Raw genomic sequence first — 23,188 nt, 5'->3', positions numbered from 1 at the left:
TGAAGGGAGGGCATTGGAACTGGCTGTAGAGGTGCCCGATTGGCGTTCTTTCAGCATCGTTTGTCCAGTGGAACCTGCAAAAGTGCTGATGAGGGCTCTTCTTGCTCCTAATGATATGGTGACCACTAGGAGAGACCACTAGGAGACAGAGGTCCTCTGCAGGGTTGCACAGTACCCACACACAGGGTCTCAGATACACTGCTTCAAGTAGAGACCCACATTGATCATGCCAAGGGGTGTATCCAAGGCTGGGAGCTTTATAAAGAAATAGAGAAGAGATCCAACTGTATTTTCTGTTTCTTCTCTTCTCACTGCATTGTAGATCAGAGAACACTGGGCTTCAGGCCGATGTTGGCTCCCACCTTGCCTCATCTCTGAGGAGGAAAGGGGTTCCCTCTTCCACCAGACACTGAGTGACTGTTTCTCTTCTGCTCAGTGTAACTCCAAGCAGTCCTGCCAATGTGGCCAGAAGGCAGAGTTCTCACAGTCTCTCTTGTCCCGGTATATGCAGATTTCTGAACGTCTCTGTCATTTTACAAAACCTCTTCACCAACAAAGTGGACCATTCTTTCTTGCTTTTGAAAAAGTCTTCTACATCATCACAGTTTTCAGGAAATGGCTCAAAATGGTTTTGGCAGGTGTGGACTGTCAGTAAAATTCTTGCAAAAGTGATCACTTGAACATACCCCACCAACCTTCTGGCAAGCATCTTCAAAGCAAAAGTACTTTTCATTTAAGGTGTCATAATGATCACACGGTAGCTGTCTATTCTGATTATCATGGTTTTGGGTCAGTTCCATCAGTTGACAAGCATATGCCATATAATTTTGGGTTGGCTCCCCCTCAACACCAGGCAGTGACACACAGTTTCCACAATCATCCAAGGTTAAGTTTTCTGACAGCGAACAGAAAGTGTCTGCCATTCTTCATTGCGAGCATGTACCATGCATAGAGTCCGGCATCTTATTATCCAGATAAATTGAATAGTTTCATTGGGAGACCATCCCTGGTCTGAAAGTAGAGCTGGTAGAATATCATCCCCTCCAGTGGAAAAAAAAATTAGGTTAGATAGATGGAGACCATTAAGGAAAGCTTAGAACAGACAGCTTATAGGATTCTTTGTTTTAACTGCAATTTGGAGGAGTAGGAACAAAGGCTCAGCTGGCTAATTCTCTACTCTGTGGTGCCAGCATCCCATATGGGTGCCAGTTTGTGTCCCAGCTTCTCCACTTCCCACCTAGCTACCTGGTTATGGCTTAGGACAGCAGTGAAGGTTGGCCCAAAGCCTTGGGACACTGAAACTGTATGCGAGACTCAGAAAAAGCTCCTGACTTCAGCTCAGCTCAGCTCTTTCTCTCTGTCTCTCCTTCTCTGCAAATCTGCTTTTCAAATGGAAAATAAATCTAAACATGAAATGTAATTTGGTGTTTATATATGATATTAATTCTGGTAATTGTAACATTGTGGAGAGCAAGAGAGATCACACCAGACACAGGTGTAGGATGTTAAGAGGGGTCTATGTTAGCCATGCTTGGCGATGGCAGTTCCTGCTACCCTCCAGGAACCACCGCATGGCCAAAGTCAGGGGTTTTAAGCTGTCATTGACATGCAGCAGCCAGGGACTTGCTATCAACTCAGGTGGTACTTACTACAAATCAGTTCACTTACACCTTAGGCCAATTAGGTAAAGAAGCAATAGTTGTGGTTAGCCGTATCACATCTGCTCACTGACCTGGGGCACTGTTAGTCAGCTGCACTCCACCTCAGCATAACAAGTTACACTTCTGTCTACAATGTTGGTATCCCATATTGCTGCTGGTGCCTGTCCTGGATGCTCCACTTTGATCCTGTTGCCTGCTGCAGCACCCAGGAAAAGAAAGTGGCAGATAATCCAAGTCCTTGTGTCCTATAAACTAATTTTGGGAGTTCTGGACGAAGCTCCTGTTCTTGACCTAGCCCAGCCCCAGCCATTTAGTCATTTGGGGAGTGGACCAGCAGATGGAAGACCTCTCTTCCAGTTTCTCCCACCACCCTCTTTCTTAACTCTGCCTTTCAAATACACAAAATGAATCTTAAAAGAAAATTGTGTTTCAACTTCTCAGGTGTTCACTTATTAATATGCTAATCTGAAAAATCTCAGCCACTGTGCTCCCCATGTACATTTGATTTGTGCAAAACCAAATCTTTGTAGAAGGAACCAAGTTTTGTAGAATAAAAAAAATTATTCCAGATAAATACATTAATATGGTAATGCTAGCGGCAGCAAACCACACTTTCATCAAATGATACACTTTTGTACACAATTACTTAGATTCCTACAAAATAGATATGTTTTCCATTTCATTATTGATAAGAAGTTGCATGAAACTTCTTACTGCTACATAGGGGGATATTTAAATAGGCAAATCAGTGTTTTATTGTTTGTATTATTAAAAAGATTATGTGTGTCTTACGGCTATCATGTAATTTCTTATCCTGATTACTTCTTATTATACCTTTAGATTAACAGAAAAACTAGTCAAATATATTTCCCATATTTTCCTGCAATCCCAATTGTAGTCTTCTATGTTATCAATATTTTTTAGGGGGTTATATGTGTTAAAATTAATGAACCTACACTTGGATCTTATTATCACCCAGTGTTCTCAACTTGAATTATGATTCACTTCTGATGTTATATAGAGTATGAGTTTGGACAAATACATGATGGCATGAACCTGCTATTATAATATTATATATAATAGATTCATTGTTATATCTTCTATTCACTGCTTATTTATTCTTATCCCCTGTCTTCCACTAAGTCCCAAACACTCATATTTTTACTGTCTTACAGATTGTCATATAATTACAATCATGGTAATACGTAGTTTTCACAAATTAAGTTCTTTTTTTTCTGTTATACACATTCTTGCTTCCTCCATGTCTTTTCACAGCTTCATAGCTCATTTATTTGCAGTTCTGAAGAGTATTTCATTTGTTAATGTATCACAGTTTGTCCATTCACCTATTGAATCTTGGTTGCTTCCAGGTTTTGATAGTTGTGTATAAAGCTACTGTAAATCTTCATGTGCATGTTTTTGTCTGGATATATTTTCAATACATTTGAGAAAATATCAGTGAATCCAATTGCTGGTTCATATGGTATCTGTAAGTAATGTTCAAATTTGTAACAAACTATCGAACTGTCCTTCAAAGTGACTCTGAAATTTTCTTCTTCACTAGCAAGGAATGAGAATTTTTGTTGCTGTATTTTCTCACCAGTATTTGGTGTTACAAGTTTGGGATAGTGGCAATTCAAGTATCACAGTATTCTTTCATCTTATGTTCCCTTAATGACAAATGATGTGAAATATCTTTCTTTTTTTTTTTTTAAAGATTTATTTTATTTTTTATTACAAAGTCAGATATACTGAGAGGAGGAGAGATAGAGAGGAAGTGGAGCTGCCGGGATTAGAACCAGCGGCCATATGGGACCAAGGCGAGGACCTTAGCCACTAGGCCACACTGCCGAGCCTGATGTGAAATATCTTTCATTTGCTAATTTATCACTTGTAGATTTTCTTTTGTGGTTTAGTTTAAAATTGGGATGGACATTTTTCTTATTTAGTTTTAGGAGTTCTTTGGATATTTTTGGATAGTCTTTTTCTTGAGATGTATTTTATTTGAAAGACACAGTGTCCAAGAGAGAGAGAGGGGAAAGCCTTACATTCACCATTTTACTCTCCAGATTGCTGACCACAAAGACTAGGGCAAGGTCAGGCAGAAGCTAGGAGCCTGGAACATCAGGATCTCCCATGGGTATCAGGAGCCCAGACATTTAGATTGCCTTCTGCTACTTTCCCAGGTGCATTACCAGAATGCTGAATTGGAATAAAAGTAGTTGAAACTCAAACTGATACTGCAATATGCGGTATCAGCATTGCAGAAGGTTGCTTAATCCTACATGCAAAAATGACAGTCCCCCAAAATTAGTCCTTTATTAAATATATATTTTGCAAGTATTTTCTCCTAGCCTTTTATTTGCCCTCTCATTATTTTTACATTGCCTTTCACAAGAGAAAGAAAATTGTATTTCAAAGACAGATTTTTTCTTTATTTGTTTTTTTACAGAGAGAGAATGAAATACAGTGAGGTCTTTCAGCCAGTGGTTCACTTCACAAATGGCCACATCAGCCAAGAGCTGAGCTGATCTGCAGCTGGGAGCCAGAAGTTTCTGCCATGTCTCCAATGTGGGTTCAGGGGCCCAGGGCCTTGGACTATCCTCCACTGCTTTTCCAGGCTGTGACAAGGGGGATCAGAAGTACAGCAGAGACATAAACCGCTGCACATATGGGGTGCCAGGCTTTTCACTTGTATGCCACTCTACTGCCCAAACTTATCACAGTATTTCAGAGAAATAGAAATAAAGACAGCCACGATAGCTATAACTGGAATAGGCAAAAGTTAGAAGCCAGGAATTCATTCGATGCATGCCGTGGTGGTGGAAAGGATCTGATTGATTGGATCAATCCCCTGTTGACCCTGAGAGTCACCCAGGTAGAATTAGGAGCCAGGGCAGGGACTCAAGCACAGATACTCCTGTGTGAAGCGTGGACATCCAAAACAGCATCCAAACTGCTAGACCAGAAACCCACTCACCCATTATTTTTCTTTATCTCATTTAAACATGATATGCCTACTTGTAGTTTTTTTGACACTTACCCTGCTTGGTCTTTTCTGAGTTTCCTAAATCTGTAGTTTTATATCAGGTATTAATGAGGAAGACTTGTTGGTCATCATTAAGAATATATCTTCTGTTTCTTGTATTCCCAGGACACAGATGTTGCACCTTTTACAGTTGTGCTGTGTGCTGATCCTTGTCCTTGAATATTATGTTTTTTATTTTCTTCTTTATTTTCATTTTGTATGTTTCTGCTGAAATGTTCTTCAGATCAAATATTTTTGTCTGCTATGCACATTCCACTAACAATCTCACAAAAGGGATTATTTTGTTACAGTTTGCTTAATGTCTAACATTCCTTTTTGGCGCTTGTTCAGGATTCTCTTCCTCTGTTTGCCTTGTCCACCTTGTATGCTGTTTACTTTGTCCAATAGGAATCTTGGCATGTTAATCATAGTATTTAAAATTCCCAGTCAGTTTCAACAAACAGTTCATACCTCAGTACATTCTAGATGCTTGCCCTGTGTTTTCACATCTTTTTTATGAATTGATTGCTTTTTTTTTTTTTACCCCTGGAGAGCCAAGCAGGATGTCCTGAGTAAAAGAAACTACTTTAAATGATCTTCAGACATGTAGAAAGAACAAATCTGGTAAATCATGATTAGATTAGTCTTTTAACGAGCCTGCTGCTTTTCTTCTTCTTTTTTTTTTTCCTGCTAATCATTTATTTATTGATGTGAAAGATAAAATTGAGTAAGAGGGATCACCAATCTGCTGGTTTATTCTCCAAATGTTCTTCTTGGCAGGGACTGTGCTAGGCTATAGCCAGGAACCAGGTCTCCTAACTCTTTGATTTATCTTTTGCTCTTTTCCCAGCCATATTACAACAGGGAACTGGACCAGAAGTAGAGGAACTGGAATTTCAACCAGTACTCATATGGAATGCCGGCTCTGTAGGCAATGGCTTAATGTGCTGTGCCACATTGCCTATCCATGTCTGTGCTTCTTGACTAAACATCACAGGACTTTTTAGTTTTCCACCTTGGCCCTCGAGTGGTATATTTGCTGAGAGCTGAGTGTACCCTTCCTTCATGTGAAAGGCTAGAAAATGTTGAATTGGATATTTCCCTTCCATTACAGGGAATGGTGAAACCAGCTGGTGGTGGTTATTTCTACATGTCTGAGTCTGTTAGACTCTCAGAAAGCCCTAGCTGTGGTCAAAAATTTTCCCTAAAGATAGCGGACAAAATGCTTTGCTGTATTTCATAATAGCTCCTCTTCCCTCCCTCTGCTAGAAATATAAAAGAATTTTTCTCCACTGTTTATATGCCACCCTGGTATAACATCAGGAGGTAACACACAAAGGTTTTGGGGTCTCTGGCCGCCATAACCACCTGGGATTTTTAACTCTCAGAATTGTACACACTCAGTCTTCAGCAATCATGAATTACATTTATGTTTCTACTCCAGCTCTGGTTCAGAGGGTGGTTTCTTACTGTGGGTTTCTACCATGGAAAATTGTGATTTTTTATTTTCTGTTATAGTCGTTTTACAACATTTTGTGAGATAGGAGCTTTCCATAACCTTTTGGCTTATAAATATAGGAATATTTGTTATTTTTTACAGTTTGTTCAGTATTATTAAAGAGGAGAATCTTCCAATATGCTTATATGCCAAAGTGGAAATGAAAGATTCTGAGATGGTTTCTGTGAATTTAAATTCAGCAATACTGTCAGCTTTCTTTCATGAATTTCATTTCACTTTTGTTTTACCTCTTCAGACTATAGTTTTGGTTTATATACTGATTCTTATATTAATTTTCATGTATGATGCAATATAGGTTTAACCCTGAAGATTTTTTTTAATAATAATGAATAGGCAGTGGATAAAGAACCAGCCACTGTAAATTTTTGTGACTTCATTACTTAGTTGAATCATTTTCTTTTATAGATGCCATTTGACTGCTGAGTATAGAGTGTTTTTCCTACGTAATTGAAGTTTTTGACTATTCTTAAATCACTATTACACTTGGTTGCCACAACTGTAAAATAAATTTAAATTCAGACTGCATTAATTTCCATAACTTTGACCTAACTTTGACATGGTATAGTTAATGTTTATTTGAACCTTGTTTTTCATCTTGTTTTTCTTTTTTCTTAAGATTTATTTATTTGAAAGACAGAGTTAAAGAAATATAATCTGCTTGGTTCATTCCCACATGTCTACAGATGACACTGTGCTGGGCTGAGGTAGGCCTGTTGAATCCAGGAGCTCCGTCTGGGCAAACCTCTGCCACTTTTCTAGGTATATTAGCAGGAAACTTGTTCTGAAGTGGAGCAGCTGGGGCACAAACTGGCTCTTGTGTGAATACCAGCATCACAGGCAATGGTTCAAATCTCCAGGCCTCAGTACAAGCCCTCAAGTGGAACTCTTGAATTCCCATATAAAGATGCTGTCTCTTTTATTACTGATTAGATATGCTCACTTTTCCAGAATGCACTAATTGCATTCAGTACCAGGGCAGATGCTCAGTCCCCACCCTGTTTGCATATTCAGTAGAGGTTCCACAGAGGTGTAAAGGAGACTCTCAGTTTTGCTCTTCCCACTGCAGAGTGTACTTGAGTCTACCATGCTCATTTGCACCCTTCCACCGCAGAGCTTAGAGGAACCTTCCCCACTCTTCAGGTCTACCACTCTTCAACAGACCTTCTCAATTACAGGTATTATTTTCTGTTTGTTTTTTGCTCTGCTTTATGGGCAAATATTTGTTTCACTCATGTTGGTTATTTATGTAGGGAAACCCATGTTTACATGTAAATATGTTTACTTCCTCACTGCCAAATACATTCTACTCTTATTTACACATTACTGGTTTAGGCTGAGTGTTTCTGTCTTTACAGGAGGCAAGAACCTGGATTAAAAATTAGTACAGTCATTGCCCACATAACTTTCAGAATTTGATTTTATATTTTTACATGAATTTTAGGATCAGTTTGATAATATTGTGGAAAAAGTATGCTGCATGTATAATTATTCCTTCTAATGTAAGCTGATTATGCTGCTCCTAGTAAAAAGGTATATGGCTAATTTTCATTTGCTAATCATGCATTCTGAGACCTGAATGAATTTGCTCTGTCACCTGGCAAGTTTTGTTTCTAGATTGTAAAAATTTTTTTCTTAAGTATTTTATTTTTATTTGAAAAGCAGATTCACAGAGAGAAGGTGCGAGAGAAATTTTTTTTTTAGGATTTATTTTGTTTTTATTGGGAAGAAAGTTATACAGACAGGAGGAGAGACAGGGAGGAAGATCTTCTGACTGATGATTCACTCCCCAAGTGGCTGCAACAGCCAGAACTGAGCCGATCCAAAGCCAGAATTCCAGAGCTTCTTCAGGTTCTCCCACATGAGTGCAGGGATCCAAGGCTTTGGGCCATCCTTGACTGCTTTCCCAGGCTGCACACAGGGAGCTGGATGAGAAGCGGGACCGCTGGAACATGAGCCGATGCCTGTATGGGATCCCAGAACATGCAAGGCAAGGACTTTATCTGTTAGGCTGTTATGCTGGGCCCACAAGAAAAAGATCTTTGATCCGCTGGTTCACTGCACAAATGGCTGCAACAACCGGAGCTGAGCCAATCTGAAGCCAGGATACTAGAGAGTCCTCCAGGTCTCATGTGTAAGAGGCCCAAGCACTTGACTCAACCTTCTTAGCTTTCCAGGCTATAAACAGGAAGGTGGATATGAAGTGAATCAGCCAAGACATGAGCTAGTGCCCCTATGGAATACTGACACTGGCAGTGGAGGATTAGCCTGTTGTACGCCTTGCTGGCCTCAAAACTGTAAAAAAAGAAAAAAAAAAAAACAACAACCACACACACAAAAACAACAACAAAAAACACAATAACAATTCCCAGGTTTTGAGGCAGAGACTTAAAGAGCTAAAATGGCTTCTAAAGATTTTCAAGGCATTTAATGAAAGCCAAGTCCAAAATTTCCATATCGGGCCTGGCGGCGTGGCCTAGTGGCTAAAGTCCTCGCCTTGAATGCCCCGGGATCCCATATGGGTGCTGGTTCTAATCCCGGCAGCTCCACTTCCCATCCAGCTCCCTGCTTGTGGCCTGGGAAAGCAGTTGAGGACAGCCCAAAGCTTTGGGACGCTGCACCCGTGTGGGAGACCCGGAAGAGGTTCCAGGTTCCTGGCTTCAGATTGGCGTGCACAGGCCTGTTGCGGCTCACTTGGGGAGTGAATCATAGGACGGAAGATCTTCCTCTCTGTCTCTCCTCCTCTGTGTATATCCGGCTTTCCACTAATAATAAAATCTCTAAAAAAAACCCACAAAATTTCCATATCACATTTCTATTCCTGTTTGAATATGAGAATATATTTAGAATTCTGGAATTATCTATTGCATTGTAGTATTGCTAGAACTAACCATTGGATGAATCTATATGTTTTCACCAAAATGTTACCCGATACATATTTCATATTTTTTAATGGATGAAAGTATAAAGCACAGTTATTTTAAGTGTATTCCAGGTAAAATAATTGATTCAAGAAGAAATAAATACTTATTTCAGTGGCTAAATGTTAAATGCAATTGAAAAACCCTTTTTGTTTGCATAACTTACAGTTTAGTAGTAATAATAGACAATTACCATGGTAGATACACTTAATATCATATATGTAGAATATAATATTTGTATTCATTTAACTAGTGTATGGCATTACTTGTTAAGCACTTTTTTTAAATTTATTTATTGTATTGTTGTTGACAATCTTTACATAGTTAATTACGGTTAAAAAAAAAAGGTTCAGGGGGTAATACTATTATGTCCATATTGTTTCCATCATGTATCAGAGGTAAAGGGGGATATTGAGGGAGAAGCCCCACCCGGTTTCCCGCCCACCCCAAGTCCCGGATGTGGGGCATGCTCTGAGATATTTGCTCAAGTGGTTTTAATAGTTCTCCAGTTATGAATCGCTGCCAGTTTCGCTCGATGAGGTCGTCCACTGATTGATATAGTCCATCATAAAGTCTCCGTTTGCCCCATATTTCGCTGCCAACATATAGCTGAGATGAATGATTGACCTGTTCTCTCTTCTGTCTTTTCTTGGTTAGAGTTCTGAGTCCAGCAGTTCCATTGGGGAGATCTCCAAAAAAATCTTTGAGGTATTCCCAGACCTGATTCTTGTATGTTCTAGCAAGCACAGGGCCCGGCACAGTCCATCACCCCAATCAGCTGGTGGTTTCAATTGCTGGGTTGGTTCTGTTTTCAGTCCCGAGTTGCACTGGAACCAATGGGTGTTGCAGTCCAGTCTGGTTCTGCCCAGCACATGCTCGGCCCTTACATCAACCAGTGGGAGCTGCAGCCTAGTCAGGGCGACCCACAATAACCCCCACCAGGCCCGCCCACTACCCTGGCTTGCCAGTATGTGTAGCAGTAGACCAGTCTGTCCCCCATCCAATTTGGCTCTTGTACTTGTCAATGGGTATTAAAGCTTAGTTCTATCTAACCAACTCAACCATCCAGCCCTCACAGATGTTGTTGAGTGCCTCTCTGTCTAGCCACCCCAGGCCCCATCCTAGTTTTCATGCCCTCCCACGGGAGTAGTGACCCAAGAAGGGGGAACCCACTTTTTCCCTCCCAGGTCTCTCTCAGTCCTGGTTTATGCACTCTTTAGGTAGTTCTGTGGTTTGACTTGACAGAATTAGTCCCCAGTGCCAGCTTCTGCCAGCTGATGTTAAGCACTTTTAAAACCAGCTTTTTGGAGGTTTACACAGTGGTATAATAGGCTGTATGTAGAGGCTAATCCTCTACCTACAAGCACTGATATTCTATGTGGGCACTAATTCATGTTCCTGGTGCTCCACTTCCCATCTAGCTCCCTGCTTGTGGCTTGATGACTTAAATCCTTGTTCTCCTGCACCCATGTGGGGGACCAAGTAGAAGCTCCTGGTTGCTGGCTTCCGATTAAGTTAGCTCCAGCCATTGCGGCCATTTGGGGAGTCAACCAGGAGATCAAAGATCCCTCTTTCTGTAATTCTGCCTTAAAAAAAAAAAAGTCATGAGAAAAATGCATATTAGTCCCAAAAGTCCAAAATCTGTATCACCTTGGCATTGACCTTGGCCATTCTATTGTCATTTTTTAAATTAAAATATTTTCCACTTAAAAACGTTTTCACTGACTTAAGGTGGGGAGGACAGAGAGAGAATTTCCGTCTGATTTTCACAACACTAGAGACTAGACTGAGGTTAGGAGACTAGAATTCTGCTTAGGACTCTCATGGCTATAGAGTCCCAAATATTGGGCCATTTCTGCTAATTACCCAAGAGCTTCAGGAGGAACAAAATTGGAAGCAGAGCATACAGTACATCACAAACCAATTCCCACTAAAGTGTGCTGACTGTGCAACTCCTGAGTGAACTTGCTGTTCCAGAACACAAGCCCCAGTTGAACTTTTAAAGGCTTTGAAGTTTTCTTCAACTATTTGCCCAATAGCATCCAGTGGTTTCTCAGCAAAATTTTTTTCTTCATCAGTTCTCATATTATTGTGATATTAATACAAAGAAAACACATTGAATGTAATTCATAGATATTATTCTATTAGTCTCTTTACCTTTCATTAATTTTTAATTTTTTGAAATAGCATGCCTAACATGTGTTATATTCGCCATCGTGATGTAAAACACACACTTCTGATTTGGTTGCTTTTAAATGTTACTGCCAATAAGAATATATTCTTAATCTTTAGGAACTAGTTCATGTGATATTAGATGCTAGTGTAATTTATTAATGGTTCCCAATTCTGTTATTTGATGGACTATTACTGAGATCTAAAAGATTACCAATAGCAATTTTTATACTAATGTTACTAATTTAGAAAAATAATAGTTTATATAAAATTACTAAAACAGTACAGCTTTAATATGATTCTTACATTCAACTAGAATGTGATGGAGGTTAAGCATACTTCGAATAAGCTTGCTTATTTCACTATAATGAAGCTTAAGTATATTTGCTCACACTTTCTTCTGAAAATTATCCTTTCGTTTGACTTAGAATCCTAGGATAATATTTTCCTTAGCGTTCTTTAGTGTCTCCTTTTATCTATGATCATCTACACCAATTATGATTGTACTACATGTTAGATAGTTTGAATTCAAGCATGACAGTATTATTTGTTTTATGAAAGTTTGATTAAGTTACCTTCACTTTGCTTGAAAGGCAAAAAAAAAAGAGAGAAGCAGATCCTCCATTTCTGATTCACTTCCAAAAATGTCTACAACATCTGAAACTTGGTCAGGTGGATGCCAGGAGCTGGGAATTCCACCTCTGACTCCCACGTAGGTGGCATGGACCTGGGTGAGCATTCCTGAATGCACATTAGCAGGCAGCTTGTTTCGAAGTAGAGCTGGGATTTCTGTATAAGCCATGAAAATGTTTTTAAGTTCTCCTAGGAACAAAGGTATGTTATAAATCTTCTCAGGTAACAATTTTGCAGTAATTTTGTATTCAGGTAAAACTCTTAAGAACGACTTATTTTTTTATTTTTCTATATTTCAGGCAATGCTTTTAAAATTTTCCACTAAGTATAGAAAAATCAAATCTTCAAAATGAAAATATAAATAATATAGTATTAATCATCTGATTTAAAGATATTAGAATTAGGGGCTGGTGTCGTAGTGAATGGGTGATGCTATCCCCTTCATTGTTGAAAGTCATTGGGTTCCCATTTCAAGTCCCAGTTGCTCCACTTCTGATCCAACGCTCTGCTAATGTGCCTGAAAAAAACAGCAGGGGATAACCCAACTCTGAGATCTTTCACCCACTTGGGAAACCTTTGAGAAACTCCTGGCTCCTGAATTTGAATTGGCCCAGCTTCAATCATTGCAGGTTGATAATACACAGCAAAGTTTCTATGTTGTAATTCCAGGTTATGTTTTCTTCTTGTGATAGAAAGGTATCTGTAAGAATGAGTAATAAGAACATACATTATTTGTATGTATTCATGTAGTAATAATGTAGTAATAATTCATGTAGTAATAATTTTGGTACTACAAGTACTCCCTCTTGTAATCTAGCTTCCTGTGAGGCTGGCAAAAAAATGGCATAGGTTTGTAAGATGCCCTATCTGTTCATAGCAGTCATACTCTGTATGAATTTAATAGATGTTAGGGTGGCCTTATTAGAAGCTCTCAACTACAGAGTTAAAACTGAGATGAAATAGATCCATGCTGTTTGGGAGTAAAAGTGCAAAGCTCAAAGATCATCAGTTTATAAAAAGGATATACATTATAAGAAATGTATAAGAAAGTGGATTATAATATATATTCTAACACTGAACATAAAGCAAATTTTTATGTCAGACAAAGTCACCTTAGTAGATATATCGAGAAGCTTTAGTAACAGTTCTCCTAAGATGTACAAGCCTTTATCTCAGGAACTTGTGAATATTTTACCTTCTATGGTAAAATGAAGTTTTTCATCATTTTGAGAGTGAAATAGTACAATTAGATTTAATATTTAGATCCATTTTTTTTCTTTAATATTCATTTATTCATTAATTACATTGCATTACATGACACAATTTCATAGGTACTGGGATTCCCCCCCCCTTCACCCCAAACCCTTCCCCCATCATGAATTCCTTCACCTTGATGCATAACCACAGCTCAAGTTCCGTTGAGGTTCCCTAATTAAAAGTTTACACCATACAGAGTCCAGCATCCCACTTGTCCAGTTCAAGTTCAACGGCCTCTTAGGGAGGCCCTCTCAGGTTTGTAGGCAGAGCCAGCAGAGCGTCACCTCGATCAATTAGAAGCTCCAACATATCATCAGCAACAGTCCAGGTATGATGAGGCTGGTGCAGAGTCCACTGATTGACATAGTCCGTCTTAGGGTTTCCCCTTGTCCAGTTTTCCGCTGCAAGCATAAAGCTGAGGTGGTTGATTCATCTACTCCATTTTCCATCTTTTTTTGATTAATGCTTTGATTCCTCCATTTTGTTCAGGGGAATCCCCCTAAAAAAAAACTTTGAGGCATTCCCAGTCCAGGCTCCTACATGTACTACTAGTAAGCACAGTGCCCGCCACCGTCCATCACTCCGATCAGCTGATGGTTTTAACCCCTGGGTTGGTTCTCTTCTGAGCCCCGACCTCTATTGGAACCAATGAGTATCCATTTTTATAAAGTTAGATCCATAGGTGCGTTAGGAGAATCAAAATAGAAGAATCGTAAATATTCCTGTGGAGATCAGAGAGTTTGAGAGATCAGCTGCTGGGTTTGAAGTAAGGAGATTGGATATTTGAGTCTTAATACCTTGGCAGTTTCTAAGACAGTAAAATGATATCTCTCTTAGCAGATACAAAAAGAACATAGGCTTTTCAATGCCATGATGTAAGTCTGATGAGATTGATGTTGTAATCCTGATATTTTTAACTACTAGGGAATAAATGCAGGTTTAAAGGCACAAAATGTGTGGCAATTTATCATAGCGACAAGAGGAAATTATGTAATACAGAAAAAATAATTTCAGTGAGCATAGTCACAACTTTGTGTTGGTCATTAATTGAAATGTTATTCACCTGGTAAAGAACCTGTCTTAAGAATTTCACATAAAGAATGGCATTTTGTGTTGAACAGTTGATTTTGATAATCTGTTGGAATGGCTAAAAAACTATTGTTAAAAATAGCCTCAAGGAATTAAAAGAATGTTCAACAACCAAAATCTTGTGTACGTTGAGTGGAACTGTCCATTGGTACAGTTACCTTGGAAGAAATTTTGACAATTTTTAACTAAATCTACTCATGCGTACTATATGGTCTACCTCGGGCATCCCTTTATATTTACCCAAGCAAGATAAAAAACAAAACAGTAAGAGTTCAAGAGGAATTTGAGATTTTATCTCACATTCTAGGTACTGAGACTGTAGCGATGAGTTTGTATGTCCAGCAAGTATTTTCCATGTCACAAAGCACTTTGGAGTATAGTCTTTGTGTTTGCTCTGCCTGTACTTCCCATGACAAGTGTTGCTTGGTAATCTTTGTTGTTGCCACAGAGCTGGTGTACCAAAATTGGCGCTCCCGGGTTGTGGATGTTTGGGTGGGTGCACATATCTGCAAAGTAGCAGACCCCATTTACTCTACATAGACCTTTAAATGTTTTCCCCTGTAGTGTCTCCACCAAGCACTGTGTACAAAATTGTGAAGTTGCCATAATTGTTCTCAGCTCCCGTTTTCTGCTGCATACATTTTCACCACTTACCTTCCGAAACTACCAAGCCAGAATTTCACTGAACTGCACCGTAAGCCAAGTTGCAGAATTCCCTCCTTTATTTCCCAGTGTTGTATTCCTGGGGAAGAGACTAGTTTTCTAGCACAAAGAAGGGAGCCAGTGTCTGTTGTTGATATATAATATAAAATTAAGCATAAATTAAACGTGCCTACCTAAGGTGACTTTAGTCAGTAATACTTTGTGAATGTGCATCAGCCTTAACAAATGTACAAGGCATAAAATAACTTACTCTCTGCCTTCTACTTTTTGCCTATTTCTTACATAAATTTTGCTTTTTAGAGTGCATGGGAAGGTGTAATATGATCTACATAGAAGAAGTGATATTTTCAGCAATTGAACACACACTCATGTCCACAGAAGAAAAATTTTACCTTAGTTACATTTTACGTTTTCTTTTTATAGTGTAAGCATGGTTTCTTTTTGTGCATTGAAAATACATTATGTAAGTTAAATAAATCAAATACATTGGAGAAAAGTATGTTTACACTACTAGTGTCATAGATCTTTAAAGTTATCTATTGAAGTATGATAGAATTTGGGAAGCAATGAAATACATGGTTAAGTTTATGTAATTAAGCTTTAAATATTTTTATTCTGTAATTAAGATTTGCATAAAGCATTACTTCTTTTTATATTACTTTGCAATAACATTTTAATTTACATTATTGTCAAAGGTTTAATGCTCCAATGCTCTACTAAAGAGTTCAACAACTAATCAACCAAAAAGTTTTTTTTAAATAGCCCACCATGTATGTTGGCAGAGGCTACAAAAATAATCAAATAACAAGTTGTCATGTCAATTTTACTTCTGTACTGTGAACTTTAAGGTAATCACATATTGTTAAAAGTAATGTAGTGTATCTTAACAATTTGACAAATACATAAAGCAAAGTTTGACACAACTGCATTTGTAGCAAACTGATATACTGTGTGTTTCCTTAGTGTATTATTAAGGACATAACTAAACTTTTAATGCTTCAGTTTCTTCATATATGGTTTTTTGAATGACAGTATACAAGTCAGCATGTTGTTGCTCAGAGCATGGTAGTTGTCATCTTCTTAGCAATTGTGAAAAAATCTTGACAGTTAATGTATTGCCTTACCTCAGCCTCGCTATGGCCCTTGTAATTGCTTGACTATTTAGACTCTAACTAGAGCTTCTGTGTATTTATCCATTCATCCTGAAAAAAAGAATTTTTGAGAGGTGTAGAGAGCTGGAAGCAGTAGGTTGTCTCCGAGTCAGTGTTAAAATTCCAGTCTGAAGTAATCTTTTATCTTGGGTTTTTGTGATCTGCATGGTTGAGCTCAAAGGGACTGCCAAGACTGAAGTGTTAATGCTCCTAAAGCCTCGTGGTATTGTGATCTATGAATGCATTCTGATAACTGTAATAAATGTTATTATATAGTCAAGTGCTGATGAAGTGCAGAGGAAAAATTACGCTGTTAGGAATACCTAACAGAATTGTAAAGTGTTCATGAAAATTCACAAGAAAGACGATTCTATTGTATGTCTCCTAGCTCTGTAACAGTCTGTTGAATTTCCCATCATGAGTATTATTTGTGCATAGCTCTGTGAATGTCACATAAAGACATGAGCAATTAATATGCATAAGGTCCTTTAAAAACAAAATGAAATAGAGTCAAAGAGTCTAGATTTCATCAAGCTGAAAAATTGTGTGACATCTGTACTTTCTATGTTCTTATAAAGTTCTCACTAATACCAATGAATTTTTTGTATACACACACATACATACCTCATGTTGAGTGACAAAATTTCTAGTACATAGTTAACAAAAACCTCTCCATTCTGGAAGTGTGTAATATGACGTTGAGGGCTTATAAATAAATAGTTGTTGAGTGTTATAAAGGGACAGCTTAGGGATTTCAGGCACTTCATTTCTTTTCCTTCACACTTCTTCAAAATACCTAATAGAGAGATGACTGTCCTTTTCTGCCCTCTATCAATGGAAAGAGCTCAAGTACCTGTTGAAGATTCACAGGAGAGCCTTCAAGGAAATTAAAAGGCTGGAAAATTAAATATATTGTGTAAAGGTTAAAAGAACTTGAGTTAGAGGAAGAGAGTAAAATTGAAGCATATATGGCTTATGTAGAATATGGGACACCAGAGAAATACTACTACCATGGTATTGTTCTGCCTACTACATTAAAAATCAACATAAGAAAACAGATAGCCATAAAAGCTGAGCAGGAATTGGTTTTATGTTTATGTTATTTTATATAGTTTTGGAGTTTTTTTTTTTAATATTTAAGAAAATTTGAGTTGGTAAGGCCTTTGGTAACGTAGCTTACCTAATAGCCATATTCACTCCAGTCTCTGAAAGGTAGAGAAATGAATTGCACTAAGAAAGAAAATAATAACAGAAAGGGGGCAAAACAAAAATGAAAAAAAAAGAAATAAAACCAAAAACCTCATTCCTATATTTTAAAATGTAGATCCCCTTGTATGACAGCTCTTGTGCAAGAAACCCAAGCAGAAATCAAATGAAAAACACCTGTTTGCCATGAAGCTGGCATGTATCTCCATTTTGTCTTGACTTTAACTGTTACATAAAAACAGTACAAATTTATGGATACCATGTACTATTTTGGGGAATGGATACACTGTGTCATGTTCTAATCTGTTCCTTCATTTTCCTTGAATAAAAGCATGAATATTTGATTCTCCCGTTTCTAGGGTTTTGGGACTAAGACGCTTGCCAGAATAGCTCAAAGAAGTTATATATATACATATTTATAATACATATATGTATTGAAATTGCAATACATTATGATTAATAGAATATGGCAAAGGGGAGTTTCATTTCAGATGTTACTACTTTTTCCACGGAGAGGAAAGGAGCTTTTGGATTTCCTAACAGCATGGTAGAAGTTGACAGAATCCACGTGGAAGCTTTGGCTTGAGAGTGGACTAGGAAGGACACAGACGCTGGAGCCAGAAAGTGAGGTCTGTAGTCTTTTTTTTGGTAAGATTTATCTATTTTTATTACAAAGTCAGATATACAGAGAGGAGAGACAGAGAGGAAGATCTTCAGCCCGATGATTCACTCCCCAAGTGAATACAACGGCCGGTGCTGTGCCGATGCGAAGCCGGAATTTGAAACCTATAAAACATTCCTCTTATATTGGAACCTTAAATGATTATCTTATCATAAATATAAGCAAATATTCAAAGAAATAGCATAGTGAAAACTTGCTGACGAAAGAAATCAAATATCTGAGTGGTAGACATATTCTGTTCATATTTTAAAAAACGGAATATTTGGCAGTTGTAAAGTTCCTCACTGAAACCTTTGTCTAAACTTCAACCTGATGAGGTATTTAATATGAAAACTTAATTCCAAAATTTCAGAGAAAGCCAAACCACTTATAACTATATAAAAAAATTATACAACTCATTCTATATGATTTTGTAATTAAATCTGCAGTAATCAACCTCAGGTAGTATTAACGAAAGTATTGATCTATGTCATTGGAAGATAATATAAAATCCAGAAACATTTTTGTATAAGTATAACCAAATATTTTTGGCAAAGATGCCAATTTTATTGAATGTGAAATAACATTTATTTTTAAATTCTGATTGGCACTTTGAATTTTAAACCATTATTCAGAATGAGTGCAATAGTTAAGATAAGATAGTAAAGACATACAAATAAAACCTGGAAGCATACAAGTTTCAGGAGAAAAGCAGAATAAAATATTGTTTTGTAAGGTGAATAATTCTTAGATATGCCAAAAGCAAGATTACATAAAATTATAAAAATGTATCAAATGTAAGAATTTTTCATTTCAAAAAGAGAAAGAAAATGCAAGTAATGAACTGTGAAGAAGTATTTCTCTTGCATATTAATTCTCAAAACAATCCTAAGAAAGCAAACATCTCTATTTAATGAGAAAAAGAAATTTTTCGCATACATCTCTACTGCTTAAAAAAAATCTATGAGTTAATCTCTTTCTCTGAATCATTTTAATACAGTTTTGTAAAGTTTCTTTGCAGTTAAGAAATTATCATGTTGATAAATTTCTGCAGGTTTCGTGATAGTAGGTTATTGGCATGCTGATTCTATAGAAGATAACCACTGCATTTTTGCAGTTGCTAGGAATGGCTATGTGCAACTGGAATGTCCCTAGGGTCCATTAGGTGTATTCTTCTTTGGTAAATTCAAAGGTCACAGCCTGAAAGCATTGCCTAATCTTGATCACTCAAAAGGAATAAAGAAAAATGCAAGTAATAATCTAACTCCTTTTTGACAGAATTACTCTAAGCCCATTTGAGAGACAGTATCATCTCTGCAAATGTCAAATCCATGCCTAATGCTTCTTGACAAACCAAGAATAATAGTTATTAAACTGTAAAGAAGGTTTTTATTTGGAAACTTCACATGTCCCCTTTGAAAATTCCTTTCACTGAGCTATCCTAAACACTGTGAATCTTTAAAATTTTTACACACATATATGTATATATATGTGATATATATTACATATATATGCCATATATAGCTTTTAAGATACCACATATATATGTTTAATCTTTAAGAAACTATATATGCAAATATACATATACCAAATATATGATATATCTGATGTATCATATATATGTAATAAAGTTAATGCTTACAAAGAGCAGGTAGATAAAAATTGCATATATGTGTACATGCATATCTTGTGTAAATAATGGACTTTGAATAAAACATGAGTTAGTATTTTACATGTATTTGTTTTTTTAAATAATGTGCCTGAGATTCGTCTTACTGTGGTCAACCTTCTTGGTGAGACCTAAATTGGCTGAAATTCATATTATTGAAAAAAATGTTGAAAATTGTATTTTGTGAGAAATGTCATAATTTTAAAAATGAGCCTCATTTAACAGTACATACATAATGTTAAAAAATGCTTGATCAAAATATAGATGTGATCTTAAATGTTGAGATTTTTATTAATATCCAATATTTGGCAAACTTTAGTTGTCCATTTTTATTATTATTTATTAATTTTTTATTTGATCTAATAGTAGAAAAATAAAATACAGGTGAATATCTGACTTAGAAACATGTATTTTTAGCTCTCTCAAGGACTTGCAAATTCGTTTATTATTCAGGTACCCAGGATAAAAATTTAAAATAAAGAGGATAGTTTTATTTGAGAATATATTTAAAGGATTGCAATAAACTAGTCTTTATAGAGGAATACGGTAAATTGTGCAACTTATTTGTAACAATATTTAAAAAGGAAAATTAAGGTTTTTCCTAATTATAATAAAAATATTTTATTATTCTTTTAAAACATATTCTTTCTTTTAAAACATATTCCTTAGAGAGGTTGATGGAGATATTTATTGATGTATCCAATCATACAGCCTGTGCAAATTCTTGGCTAAATTGTCCAATTTAGATAATAATCAGATGGCCAGAATTTCCATTAGCAAAGCATTGCCACTGTGTGAATTTGCCAAGGTCATAGTGACCAACACAATGAGTAAATTACAGAAAAGTTAATAAGACCAAATTCTCCTGGATGCTCTTCCAAAACTCTAGCTTAAGTTAAAGTGCACCATTTTCCATTTCAGCCTAGCACAGATTGCAACTGCATCTCCAGCTGTTCCAAAAGTCACAGATCTTACAATATTTACTACAAATATCTTTTGCCAACAAAAATCTCAGGCCAAGTTAATTAATCTCTTCAGGTTAATAAACTTTATTTTTATCTAACTATCAGAATGCTATACTTTTGTGTCATGTATGAAAGATTAGTGAATATGTAAAAGGAAACAGGTCATCCGTTTGGTACAAAATCTGTCACCTCTTAGAAAATCAATAATATGTAGTCCCAACAGAAATTGAGTTTGGCTGGGCCTATAGATTCACTGATATTAAACTTAAAAAGAACCAAGTTAAGCTGCAACAAGTAATATCAGAAATTGTTTACTTAATTAGCATGATCAGATGTGTTAATGCTCTAGTTGAAAAAGTGTTGAAAAAGATTGAGTTGGTAATAATTTAACAAGGAATCCCACTGTCTTTTTAAATATTGTAAAGAACTATTAATTTAATAGAAACTGTATGATTTACTGTAACTAAGTACATACTAGATGAACTAATAAAAATGTTAAAATCTTTTAAAGAGTTGGCTTTGGCCCAATGTTGTTGGAAGTATAGAACAATCTTGGTTGTGTACAATATGACTCCTCATAGGAGCTTATGGCATATGGGCTATTAAGAATTATTGTTTATTTTGGCTTTGACTAGGTGTAATTTTGGTGTCTTTTCCAAGAAGTTTTTCCCCATTCTTCTGAGATCAGATGAGATCGGGTGCATTCAGGGTAGTATGGCCGTAGACATTTCCCATTCTTATATCTTGGAGAGTGTTTCCTGTGTTTTTCTTTAATAGTTTGATGGTTTCTTGGTGTAGATTTAGGTCCTTGATCTATTTAGAACTGATTGTTGTATGTGACAGGTGCTCATCTTGCTTCTTAATTCTGCAAGCTGCTATCCAGTTGTCCCAACATTATTTGTTGAAGAGACCAGGCTTTTCCCCTGGATTATTTTCAGTTTTCTTGTCAAAGATTAGTTGGCTGTGCATGTTTGTGCTCCCTTCTGGTGTTTCTATTCTGTTACATTGATCTTCTCTTGTTTCTGTACCAGTACCAAACTATTTTGATGACCACTGCTCTGTAATATGTCTTGAGGTCTGGAATTGTGATTCCTCCAGCTTGATTTTTATTCTTCAAGATAGCTTTGGTTATTCATGGTCTCTTGTGTTTCCAGATGAATTTTGTATTTTCTATTTCCAAGTTGAATGTTGTTGGGATTTTGATTGAGGTTGCATTGAATCTGTATCTTCCTTTTGGTAGTATGGACATTTTGATGATGTTGATCCTGGCAATCCATGAACATGGTAAGTTTCTCAATCTAGTACAACCACTATGGAAATCAGTATGGAGAGTGCTTAGAGAACTGCAAATAAACCTGCCATATGACCCAGCTATCCCATTACTATCCAAACAAAATGAAAAGTGCATATGAGAAAGGGATTTGTAATCCTATATTAATAGTGGCACAATCTGCAGTATCAAAGACATGGAAACAACCCAGATTCCCGTCCAAAGAGGAGTGATTAAAGAAACTGTGGAACATCTACTCCATGTAATGTTGCTCAGCCATTAAAAAGAATGAAATTATATCATTTGCAATTAGATGGTTCCACGTAGAGACCATTAGGCTCAGTGAATTAAGTCAATCATAAAAGGACAAATGCCATATGTTCTCTCTGATATAAGGCAGCCTTCATGCAAATTGTAAGACCAATAGCCCTTTCCATACTGTTTTTGCTGCATTCCATGTGTTTTGATGTTTTTGTTTTTATTCTTTTTTCTTTCAGTTTATTTTCTTTTGTGGACTGAATGGTGGCATCATTTTCCCCCAGAAGATTTTGTGTTTTTTTCATTTCTTCAGCCATAACTTGGTTATCCAGTGGTGCATTTTTCGACTCCTTGGTGCTTAAAATTTTTTTTTTTTTAAGATTTATTATTATTGGAAAGCCAGATATACAGAGAGGAGTAGAGACAGAGAGGAAGATCTTCCATCCGATGTTTCACTCCCCAAGTGAGCTGCAACGGGCCGGTGCACGCCGATCTGATGCCGGGAACCAGGAACCTCTTCCAGGTCTCCCACGTGGGTGCGGGGTCCTAAAGCTTTGGGCCATCCTCGACTGCTTTTCCAGGCCACAAGCAGGGAGCTGGATGGGAAGTGGAGCTGCCGGGATTAGAACTGGCGCCCATATGGGATCCCGGGCATTCAAGGTGAGGACTTCAGCTGCTGGGCCACGCCTCTGGGCCCCAAAATTTTTGTTTTAACTTCATACGTGTTATTGACTCTGTTTCGTGACTTCTGATTTAAGGAAATGTATAGTGATGGCATTATAGAGACTACCAAATTCAGATGTGAAGGTACAATGCAATATCCATCCCCTACTTCCAAAGCAAAGATGAACTCTCAATGAAACTCTTGGGCATATCTAGACAATGGGGTGCTGGACTGTCTGACATTGCCTGTACCAGCAATGTCAGGACACACATGTTTTGACTGCTAATGAAAGACTATACTATTGTAATAATATGGGGAAAATCAGTTGAGGGGTTGGGAATTAGGGGAGAGGTAGGGAAATCCCAAACCCTGTGGGATTGAACCATAAAATTCAAAATTAAAAA

The 23,188-nt window shown here is 37.1% G+C and overlaps 1 long non-coding RNA gene across 1 annotated transcript in view; it reads left to right on the top strand.

Annotated features, from left to right (window-relative positions):
* The window catches only part of LOC131481788 (uncharacterized), a 78,693-nt gene that overhangs the window by 42,380 nt on the left and 13,125 nt on the right, over positions 1-23,188 (top strand). The window contains exon 3 of the long non-coding RNA XR_009246564.1: positions 7,275-7,383. This is a non-coding gene — a long non-coding RNA (uncharacterized LOC131481788). The remainder of the gene's footprint in view (positions 1-7,274; positions 7,384-23,188) is intronic.

This window comes from Ochotona princeps, chromosome 13 (assembly GCF_030435755.1).
Source record: "Ochotona princeps isolate mOchPri1 chromosome 13, mOchPri1.hap1, whole genome shotgun sequence".
In the NCBI taxonomy this organism is placed as follows: domain Eukaryota; kingdom Metazoa; phylum Chordata; class Mammalia; order Lagomorpha; family Ochotonidae; genus Ochotona; species Ochotona princeps.
The sequence above is the reverse complement of the archived record's forward strand: the minus strand, read 5'-3'. Positions and strand labels throughout refer to the sequence as shown.